We start from the raw sequence: 12,585 nt of genomic DNA, 5'->3' as shown, positions 1-12,585 counted from the left end.
TTAAAATGGAAACAATACATATTTTTTATAATATATTATATGTGAGTGCGAGGATACGTTGTATTGTTTTGTTTTACTTACTTAATATTGGTTTTTAAATGATTGTGATACATTTTCAAGTTACAATTTAATTATAATGTAGGCCTACTCTTATATTTTCAGAACAATCCGTTACCGGTATCTTTTACAGTTTTTCTGGGGCTGGATTGGTTGTATAATGTGTATACTACTTTAGACTATTAGTCAATTATACTACTAACCGTAGTTCGATGACCTTGCCAACCAAATCCCAATGTTATAAAAAATAAATACCTACGCCGCAGCAAACCTGCAGACTAAGCGAATTTCAACTTGTCTGATTACATTTTTACTAAAATATTTCTATAAATAAGACATATTTATTCCCTATTTAAATAACATTAGATTTAACGAGTGATTAGGTTTGCTGCTATGGGGAAGGTAAAAAGTGTTTTTTGACCATACATCAATAGTACCTATAGGATGAAATTAATAAATTTGCCAAATTTTATCAATATATATCCATAAACAAGTAAACAACAATTTTCATTTTCTCCACAAGAATAAGATGGGAATTTTACATTACACTATTTTTGAATTTTCTCCGTGACCGTTAGGCATACAACAGCGCTTCAATATACTAAATTATTATTTTTTTAAGCTCTACAAAACGGTTTAAAAAGAAATTGCAAAATTTTTTGTTTTTAGGGTCAAAAATGGGAAACCCTATTTTTACCCCATGAAACCCCCCAGAAACCCCTGTTCCCATGGTCCGATTATGCTGGATCGCAAACTCGTTTGAATAAACATAGGTTTACACGTTTGTACCAAATTTCATCAAAATTGGATCATTTTTGCTTGAGTTATCGCGCTAACGGACACATATATACATATGAGTTTGAACGGATGGTGTTTTTGGCCTCTAGGGACCTCAAAATGAAAAATTAAATCGGTCCAGGTCTTACCATGAGTACTACGGTAATAGCTTATTCCCTTTATGGGAAATTAGCTAAAAAACAACAATATTATCCTAAATCATCTTTATGTAAGACCTATTTATTCTTTGTATTTTCTCTCTAAACTTAAACTCCTTCCTCCACCACCATGGGGGACCCAACGGATTTTAGCCAATTCATCGAATAGTGAAGTTGTTAACTCACTCCTAGCCTTCAATAACAAAGATTAAGTACAATAATGTTTATATATTCGTAATTTGCATCAAATTCAGAATGTAATGGAATAAATAATTTTTACTTTTGATTTGAAATAAAATTTCCATAAAAAGAGTAAAAATTTCTTCATTGTGACATGAAAAAGTTAGTATGCGAGGAAGTATTTTATTTTTGGGCCAGAAAAAAACTTTAAGCGACAAAGTTGTAGTTGAAGAGATGATTTTTAACATGTGATCGAACAATTTACAATTAAGTGTGCAGTTTGTTTGAAGTAGAGTGATTTATAGCGCAACATTTGTGGCTTTGTTGTGCGAAAGGTAGATATAGAGGTTAACTGTGAAGAATGTTCTAACTTACTCTATGACAGTTCTGCGATTAATTCAAGTTTTTCAAAGTTCACTTCTTTTGTATCAAATGGTAAATTGATTTATGTTACCAAGGAAGTTTTTAGGTTTGTTAAGTATTTGTATATTTTGTTCTTGCAAAATAAAGATACGCCTAAGTTTTGTTCTCGTAGATGCATTTTATCAGCATGCATGAAATTTCAAGGAAATTTGCTTACAAACCATGTTTCAAGCAATGACATTTCTGACGAAAGTCACGCTTTGAAACTAATGAAACTGATAGTGACACTATTTTATAAAACCGTTTGTTTCTCCAATGCAAGAAACATTATCAATGAATGTAATAAAAATAAGTTATGTGTAAGACAGAGATTTAAGAAATTGGTTTTGGTTTTTCTTTCACAACATGTAATGTATTTAAGCACCATTGTGAACATTAATACATATTCTTAGAAGTTCAGTTTAGTATTATTAACCAACCCCTTTTCTCTTATGTGTGATGATATGAATTTTAAAACATAGGCTATACAGAATAGCAATAACATTCAAAACATTTTTTTACTAATCGTGTCTTTACAACATTATACAAATACTCCTATTGTCAAAGGAACGAGCCCAACAATTTGATCTGTAAATTTACTATTCAATTGTTGTTATTGCCTTTACGTTAAACATTATGAATGAATGTAATAACAATAAGTTATGTGTAAGACAGAGATTTAAGAAATTGGTTTTGGTTTTTCTTTCACAACATGTAATGTATTTAAGCACCATTGTGAACATTAATACATATTCTTAGAAGTTCAGTTTAGTATTATTAACCAACCCCTTTTCTCTTATGTGTGGTGATATGAATTTTAAAACATAGGCTATACAGAATAGCAATAACATTCAAAACATTTTTTTACTAATCGTGTCTTTACAATATTATACAAATACTCCTATTGTCAAAGGAACGAGCCCAACAATTTGATCTGTAAATTTACTATTCAATTGTTGTTATTGCCTTTACGTTAAATACTTTCTATGTTCAGTATTTATGACCTTATTAATTACTGGCTCTGAACTTTAATATTTGAAATTTCTCATTAATTACCCAACAAAGCAGATATTAAAAGATCCCTTGTTACAACTAAACAAAGGTGGTTGGTTAGTTGCAAGCAGCGAACACAGAATAAAAATAGAAGGGCCATGCGCTATATACAACCATTACTAGGATTGTCACCAGTTCCACCATCTTTGGGGCGGCATCAGGTTGAAAGTAGCGCTTAGAAACGGAGAATTTTGTAGTGCGCGCTTTTCATTAACACCGCTGTTTGACATTTTGAAACTCAGCACAATTAAACTATATTAATTGTGGATGCTAATGGTGTAATTAAAAGTATTAATTTTAACTTCAATGCAATCTTATTACCTAATTGAAGTTGACCGTTTGCAGTAATTTTTAAATCGTGACATGAAAAAGTTACTCAGTGAGGAAGTTTTTTATTTTTTGGTCAGGAAAGTTTTGTCTGTGGAAAAGTTTGAGAGCATGAGTTAAACCTTAACATATGTTTTTGGGGAAATTTTACGATCTTTGGTAATCAAAATAAATTAAGTTGAAGAGTGAGTAATATCCGTCCTACGGTGCGGCGAGGACCAGGTGTTGAGCGCTGCAAACTAAATATACGTAAATAAAATAAAATTTATAATAGTAAACATAAACTAAAAAAACATAAATTTTCATGTGATACAGGCATGTGAATCGTAAATGGAGTATTGCAACTTCATGCATAAAAATGAGATCATGGAAATACAAAGTTTGGTCGTTACCGACGTGTATTTATTTTTAAATAATGGTTTATTACTGTATTGCGTAGCTTATTTTAGAAGCTTGAAAAATATGTTAGCTTTATACACAAACTTACAGCCTTACTATTAAACCGATTAAAACCTCTCTTCTTTTAGTTTTGAGATTTGAATGGCGGTGCAATCTTACATTGAAGTATCTTTTACAAACAGATTTTATTAAAAGAAGTATAATATAAATATGGCTATGTTCAGATTCCATTTCAAAACAGTTCTCTCCTGTTTTGAGGCATTTGCAAGACGTACAGTATAAAGTAAAACATAAAACAAGCAGGGTGTGTGCGACTATGCCAATGAATACGGTACGGTGTGCGCGCACCACTACAGTGACTCATCCAGAGCGGACGCCACCTTGGTGGCGGCAGCGGTGTAAAAGTGGCGACAGCTTTCGTCTCGAGTGGCCCTTCTGTTTTTATTCTGTTTTTGCTGGTTGCAAGGCCCCACTAGAAAAAACAGGCCATGCTGCAGCACGGGCAGCGCAACATTGCGTCACAGTGGTGGATAGTTGTACTAAACTCTTACCATTAAAATCTTACAAACAGCCAGCTTGTTTATTTACCTAAAACATATGGGAATGGTGATGGCAATGAATTTATCAATGAAATCTATCCACTAGTGTAACGTCATGGATCCTGCAGCATGGCCTGTTTTTCTTGTGGGGCCTTGGTTAGTTGTAACACAGTTCACAGTTGTAACACATATGTACTTATGTGTTACCTGTAGAGGTGGGCCGATACCGATACTCTATACCAAAATCGAGGTATCGTCGATACTCGATACTTGCCTGTTTTGGGTTCGATACCGATACTGACACTGAACCACTGAATGCTACGAATCGGTGCGGGCGGATTAAGTCAGTTTAGAGCGGGTAAATTGCCGTTGCCGTTACGAATCCTAGCTGTTTGCCTACTTAGTTAAATATACTCGCAACTCGAGTCGAGTAGTAGAGGTTAAGCCGATTTTGTTAATATTTGACAAGTTAATAACAAGAAAGGAAAATGTTTGAGTTTTATTTAATCCCTTAACCCCTTTCAATATTGACATACTAGGCCTAATAATAATCGGCAACCTAGACATCGCTTACGTCAACCATTTCACTGACAGCGACAGCTGACACTGGGCGTAATGATAGTGATAGGTAGTGGTGTGCAGCGAGTGCGATGCATTGAAATTTCAATTTGATGCATTGAATCCCGATTCGATCCAGCATGCATCGATTTGGTCACGATGCAGTTCTAAAAAGGGATGTGTCGATTATCGTCATCGATACCACCATTCAAAAGTCGATTCCGATGATACCGACACCCGACAGGGATAAATATTTTATTTTAACATTTATTTACTTTAGTGGCGTAACTAGAACATGGCTTTGGGGGGGGGGGGGGATTGAGGAGCCGCAATACCGGGAGGCCAGCCAAAAGGGGGGGTCCGGGCCAGCCAAAATTGTGAAAAATTTGAACTCCAAACTCGCTTGTTCAGTCATTCTAGAGGTGTAAAGAACGTTCAAAAGAACTCCAAAAATCTACCCAATTGAGGCTGTCTCTGGCCGGTCGGTATCAGGAAATAGTAAGTAACTAATTAATCAAAACCACAACACAAAAAACGAACAAATTGTCATTAAGTTGTTGTTGTTGCCTTCTCTGCTGCGCGTGAAGAGCCGTATCTACTGAATTTTTATTTCAAATAGATTTTGACAGGCTGAAAACGTAATGTATTATTGATCAGTAGACCTACAGTGTGTTGAGACATTTGTTGAGACACTTAAGACACAATCAACAATGAAGATTGACAGCCCACCAATACCAATATTGTGAGAAAGCCCTTAATTTCTTGTTATTTGTGTATTTCAGCTGTAAAGAGGATTTAAATGTAAAATAATATCCTTAGGCTACTGTTAAAACTTGATATTAATATAGTTGTGAAATTCGTGTAGCCTAATATAGTTTGAGTAAAATAGGTGGGAAATTCAATGTCTCCCTCCAAATATTTTTTTTCGTGCCATGCCCCTGACTGTAGGTAAAATTATCGGGTGGAAAGAGTGACCCTCCCCAGGCACCAGATACCCCTCCCCTACCCGCCCCTACAAGTAAGCAAAGTAAGCAAGGCAGAATGTTATTGTTTGTTATCAGGAACTATCATCACTTTCAGTATGCTCAGTTTTAGTTACCATACACTTTCTAAACAAATCTGTTATTAAGCTTTGCTATGCTGATGCTTTCCTCTTAGACATTGTGAACACATCATCACTGAATAACAAGTAACACATAGAACACAGACAGGCGACAAGCACAGGAAACGCGCCAGACCCAGAACAGACTGAGCGGGAACTTACAACGCATGAGCGGCAGTGTTGCCAACCTAATATGATGACTTTCCACGTAATTGCCACTGGAAATCCCCGATTTGATATGCAAAGATTATGAAACTACCCGCAACAATTCCTGATCCACCCTCTGTGAACAATGTTCATTATGGAGTAGGTTATTCGGTTATTTTTATTATTTTTTTTTTTGCCTTTGGGGGGGGGGGTTCTATCCTCCTCATCCCCCCCCCCCCGTAGTTACGCCACTGATTTACTTTATAGCTACAGTATTAGTTTTGTAATCACGGTTAATAATTTTCATAGCCAATTTAGAAACTATCTAGTTCAAAACAGCGACGGTGCCGGTGACATTGTTTAGCAGGTCATTGCACAACACAATCTACATTTCAAGATGTCAGACTCAACTCATGAGACAACCGGCGCGCGAATGTCCTGCCAAAACGAAATTTATTATACTAAACAATGTCTGTATCAATAAGTCAGACATTTAGATGTATTATTTTTATTTTTAATACAAAAATAACCTGTCGAAATGTTCAGTTTCATCCCTGCATTATACGCATCAATAGAAAAATTATATTCAACCATTAAACTTTAACATCGTCATCGTATGGTTAGGCTTGCTTTTATTACTGCGCCAAAAAGTAGGTCCATATTTATCTGTATTATCTACCTGATTAAAGAGTTTAGTGAAGTTTTAAGTGCTTCTATGACATAATGTATTTATTGAAAAATATCATAAGCCTTAGTCTATGTCGATTTTGTAATGTTGTAACGAATGGTGAATGTTGAAAATAAAAGTATGTAACAACAGTTCTCATTGGTCAGGAGGCGATAATGCACTGTCATGTCAGCCAATAGACTTTCGTGTTTCAATGGAGCAAATTACGATTGCTTAGACATCGTTTTATGTGCTTATTGTGGGTGGGAAGGGTATCAATAATTATCATGATTGGTGATCCGATATGTAGTACGTGTTTGTACCCATCCATGTGTTGGTTTTTATACATAATGAGTATTAAAGTATAAAAAACTAGGTTAGTTACAGACAGGTTCAAAACATCGATTGTTCCGATCCATTGTTGACACCCCTACTTGGAGGTTATAGTGACGTCGTAAGGGCCAGGCAGGCCAGTTCACAGTGAATCCACTCTGCCGAACCTATACTCTTGGTATCATCGGGAACATAGTCAAACACTTTTGTTACTAAATAAAACTATGGCATGTTTTATAAAAGCACTCTTAATTGTGCGGTTTTAGCACAGTCATTCCTTGACCACGATCGTTTTTACTCGCTAGAGAAAAGACTCTCCTTACAAAAATGTATTTATAGGCCAAGATGTATGTAATTTTTTTAAAAGTATAACCGCAATTGCTTTTAAAAATAAATACAAAAACTGTCAAATGACTTATTTATAAATTAGAGGAAACTTTATTAGATCTCATCATAGTCAAATTCAAACATTTACAGTGTTTTAAAATAATTAACACTCAGAAACTTTTGTGTAATGGAAATCTGCAAGCGACTGAGGCCGAGGGTGACCGAGGGCAATGAATACAAACCACTATTATAAGAAGCGAAACCGTAATGCTTTTGGTAGGGACGGGGCTGAGCCAGCGAGAATTCCTGTTTCACCGATATTCCGCTAGGCTCCGCAGGCGCTGGTGCTGCGGTTGCGCTAGACTGTCCATTTTTACTCTTGGTTGGGAGTGTACCAGCGCCCACGTGGCAACTACCTGTCAACTACTTCAACGTCCCAATCTTCAATGTATCCCAATTTGCAATGTTTGCAAGCATGGTACCTGTGTTATGTGATAGTTTTGACCGTGTGTTTTAACTAACTAGTAAAACATGAGTAGTTATGTTAAGTGTCACTATTTAGGGTGTGCCACTAGCAGGCTGGCTTGCCAAAAAATCCATTGATAAATATGCTTGCAGTAATTGCATTTCCACTTTAACTAAATCTAGAGATGAAATTATTTTAGATGAAGAAATCTTGATTAAATTCAAACAGTTTATCACAGACACAGACTATGTCAAAGGGCTAAAAATACCTACTACTTCGTTTTATCAAGTAGTAAAAGCCACCACACGATCGTTTACTATCCATTTTAATGAGCTTAAAACAAAAAGAAATGTTAGAAAGCAAATTAATCTTGCTTTGAAGAAAGATGTTGAAGCCTGCTTTCCTGAATGGTTCTCCAATGAATGTCAAGATCATCGTATTTTTATGCTTGAACATTTTGTAAAAACAAAAATATTCTACAACCTAAAGTGGTTGTCACAAGACCTACGTGATACAGCCTTACTTTCTCAAAAACGAAGGCAGAATTTCAAAGAAAATGACAAACCAAACTCTAAACTCATGAAGATTCAAAGTGTTTAATTACAAAACTCAATTCATACATTCTAATAAAATCAATTATCTTTATTCACTTTATACAATTATTCTTCACATACATGAATAGTTTCAAAGCTATTATTAACAGTTATAAAATTTTATTCAAAATACTTAACTATACCTTTAAATTTTTTAGAATCATTTTAGAATGAAAATTTCGTAGCCATTTTGACATTGTACAAGTCAACATTCAAATATTCGAACATTTCAATATGATCTTTTTTGGGAATAATTGAATGACATTGTTTTCCTCTTATCTCAATGTATATATGTATGTTCCTCAGCTCATCGTTACGAATTTTGTAATTACTGTAACAAAGTTGTTTGTTTATATTTGAAATACAATTGTCCTATGTATAGGATAAAACAAATGTGTTGTTTTGATTGTACCAGCATGCTTAAACATATATGTTTCATTTTTACGAATTAATGAAAAAGTGCATTGTTTAAATTAAAATACTATTCTGAATTTATTTAATTAGTATTAATTTTCATTGATATTTTAAAACCATATTTAAATAAACGGTATCAGCATTCTGACACATACTTTCTCCCATAAGTTTGTCAACAACCTTTATCATGTGTAAGCGGTGAGAGTAAATACGGAAATGGAATTTGTACAATTTTCTTCAGAATTTAAAGGACTATAAGATACTAAATTTTTATAAAAAAACGTTCGAGCCAATTTTGGGAAAATGTGATTTTCCGTTAGTTTATGGGGTTTTTATGGGAAAATAACATAATTTACAATAACTTTTGAACCGTTATTTTTACAGAGATGGGATTTGTACCATTTTTTTCAGAATATAAAGGACTATAACATACTAAATTTTTATCAAAATCGTTCGGGCCATTTTTGGGAAAATCTTATTTTTCCGTTATTTTATGGGGTTTTATGGGAAAATACCCATTAAAAATAAAAACTTCTAAAAAATGAAAAAAACTATCAAAATTGTAAGGACCATAACATACTATGTCAAATAAAAACCGGATTTTTGTCTAAAATCCTATTTTTCGTTATTTTATGGGGTTTTATAGGAAAATAACATATTTTACAATAACTTTTGAACCGTAATTTTTACAGAAATGGGATTTGTACCATTTTGTTCAGAATTTAAAGGGCTACAACATACTAAATTTTTATCAAAATCGTTCGGGCCATTTTTGAGAAAATCCGATTTTCCCGGTTTTTTATGGGGTTTTATGGGAAAACCCCCATTAAAAATCAAAATTTCAAAAAAATGAAAAAAACGCCTGGAGATACCATGGATTAGAACCTACATACCAAATTTCATCGAAATCGGACCACAGGTGTAGTCTCTAGCTCTGTACACATCCAGACACACAGACACACAGACACACAGACACACACACACACACACAGACATCACTTCGAAAACCACTTTTTTGGGTCCAGAGGGACCCAAAACGAATATATCCACTCAAAACTCAAACTCGAAAATTTTGACGAAAACAATACTTTCTCCATATACTATGGTATAGGGGGAGAAAGTAAAAATAGCTGTTACCAACGGGCTTCAACCCGTTTGACTTCATAAGTATTAATAAAACTATTGATTGGTTAAGTTAAGTTGAAATAAAAAAAACTGAATGCAGCATTACAAACAAATAATCACACCAGATTTTAATCTATTCTATATATAATTCAGTTTTAAAAATCTTTCTACAACTAAATCTAGAGTTCTACTGGACCGATTTTATTAATTAATGGGTCGTTGAAAAACTTAATTCGTGTAGATTTGCAAATAATTATGAAAGTTTGTGTTTAATATGATTTATGGTGAAAAATTTAAAACAACATGTTTTCCATAAGAAAATACATTGAAAACGGTGTTTTTCACACTTTTTATTTGGGTGAGACTTTTTGCGGCCTTTTTTTGTGTTTCCAAGAAGTGTATGGTATCAATTTGTAGGAAATTTTATTCTCTTTCAGAATATCACCTTCCACTTTTGTCGATTTCCTCACCATTTTAAAGTTATTTGCAAAAAAGCTAAGCAACCTCCAAATTTATAGTAATGAGAAAATACTGAGTTTGGGATATATTTGTTAAACTTTGTACAACTAAATCTAGACTTCTACTGGACCGATTTTGTTAACTAATGGATCATTGGAAAGCCTAACTCATGTAGGTTTGCAAATAGTTATAAAATTGTGATTTGATTAAATATTTGTGGTGAAAAATAAAAAATAACAAAAATACATTAAAAACTGCTTTTTCAAGTTTCTGTTTTTATGATTCTATTTGTAGCCAACTTTTGGCTGCCTTTATTAAGTATTTGCAAGAAATGCATAGTAGTTATTTGTAGTAAATTTTATTCTCTTTCAGAATATCACATCCAATTTGGTCGATTTTTCCTTTATTTAAAAGTTATTGGCAATAAGCTAAGTTATCTCCAAATTTATAGTGGTGAGAAAATACTGAATTAGATATATTTTTGTTAAACTTTGTACAACTAAATCTAGACTTCTACCGGACCGATTTTGTTACTTAATGAGTGGTTGGAAAGCCAAATTTGTGTATATTTGCAAATAATTATAAAAGTTTGATTTTTTTTAAGATTTACTAGGTGAAACCCGTCAAAGTCGACAGTTACTGTTGAGGTTGCAAGCAAGGATCGTTTGACTATAAATCGATGATAAATAACTCCATTTTTTGAACAATTTGTGTTGTTCGTGATTTAGCTGTGTGCTTTAGGTACGTCCGATCTTAGTAATCAATAAATCAAATGGTAGCTGGTATTTCACTGAAGGTTCTTAGGTCAAAACAAATAGAATAACGTAATTAGAATTAAGTAAATATATCCAAAACTAAATTCCATATCCAAGATATAATCAAATATATATTTTCTGATTGAGCGATACAGTATCTTGAGCTTTACTGATTAAAACTATCAATATCTCAAGTAAAAGCCTTAGAAGTATTTTAAGACCAATACATATACCATACCAAGCAATTATGACCTTAAAGGGAAATTCATGCAGAAATGGATAGTTTTGCGAAAGGTTTCTCGTCATGACGAATTTTTTAGTAGGGCCATATGGTTTATGGGGTCGTGACTTCTAGTTTTCTCAAAAGTTCATGGGTACTTTGGGCTTTATATATAGGCCTAGATATGTGTTGGCAAGAGAATTTAAATTAGCTAACTCTAGAAAAATTCTGAGTCGCATCTCCTGTTATTACACACAGAGCCGTTGTAAGTAAATGAAATAAATATATTTAATGGATTTTCTTACCCTTTAGATGTTTTAACTTGTAATATCATATTGAGCCTTATCAATTAATACAATTGTATTCATTGGCCTTATTGAGAGTTTGGTGATGAAAAAAAAAAATACGAGTAGTATGTTACGATTAACAATTCTCATTTTCTCTAATGGCCTAATAATGATTTATAATTATTTAAACGCGTTAAACAGTATTTTATTTTGGTATATAAAACATTCAGGAAATTTATTTAATCATGGTTCGAGTTGCTTGCGTAGTTGAAACAGCAAGGCAGCGGGCGGGAGGCCGCTGCGCTGGATTCGGCTGTAGCGCTGCAAAACAACTTGTGGCGCTCCAAGCGGAATCTCGGTAAACTAATCTCGGTGCCGTCCCCTTTTGGCCCATAAGGTTTCGCTTCTTATAGTGGTTTGTATTCATTGCCGAGGGTGAGGGAGGGCATGTGAACCAGGCTTTAGAATTAGAGCAAACTTTCTCTTTTCCTACCCCATGTCCCGTTAGACGGTGGGCGGGGCTTCACACTAATAAACACTCAGTTCATTCATTCACAGTAGAGAATAGTTTTTGTGGCAGTGACGTATGTCTCTTGTCTGCTCTTCATAGCTCACACGTAGATTTCTTTTGAGAAATTATAAGTGATAATCTTATTAAAAATAAGTGAAAAACTGTTGACATTGTCAAGGAAGAAAAGTTAAGAAATAAGTGTTAAAAATAAAAAGGTTGTTTGATTAGTTATTCTGTATTTCAAAAATATCCTCATTTATGAATGTGTTTTCAGCTAGACTTGGTGACTTTTTCATAGTTAAACAAATTTTGAAGATATATAACTGTTTTTCATACAACTAGTGAGAAACTGTCATTATATAGGAAGTTCGTTTTTACTCTCTTAGGGAAAAACCTTACAGAGTATTTGTAGGCCAAGATGTACGTAATTTTTTTTTTTAATTTATAGCTTAACTAGCAACAGTGCCCGTTGTGGTTAAATACAACAGTCTCTAGTAAAATAATGGTTATGAAATCCATACACCACATTACTCACTAATATTAATGGTACAGATTAAGCACATAACATAATAAGAACAACACACTTAACATAAGGAACACACTTTAAACACAAATGCAAATTGTTAACAAAAACATTCAATCAAAGAAAAATCAATTAGATAACAATATAACAATAAGCTAACACACGTTAACACACGTTTCGTATGTTTAGATTATGCGCCATAGATT

The 12,585-nt window shown here is 33.7% G+C and overlaps 1 protein-coding gene across 1 annotated transcript in view; it reads right to left on the bottom strand.

Annotated features, from left to right (window-relative positions):
* Positions 1–12,585, bottom strand: part of LOC128982899 (ribosome biogenesis protein NOP53-like) — a 99,353-nt gene that overhangs the window by 11,404 nt on the left and 75,364 nt on the right. The window lies entirely within an intron of this gene.

Source organism: Macrosteles quadrilineatus, unplaced genomic scaffold (genome assembly GCF_028750875.1).
Source record: "Macrosteles quadrilineatus isolate MER2022 unplaced genomic scaffold, UCM_ALF_1.0 Scaffold_1__1_contigs__length_201487025, whole genome shotgun sequence".
In the NCBI taxonomy this organism is placed as follows: Eukaryota; Metazoa; Arthropoda; class Insecta; order Hemiptera; family Cicadellidae; genus Macrosteles; species Macrosteles quadrilineatus.
Note: the sequence above shows the minus strand (reverse complement) of the source record. Positions and strands in the feature narration are given on the sequence as shown.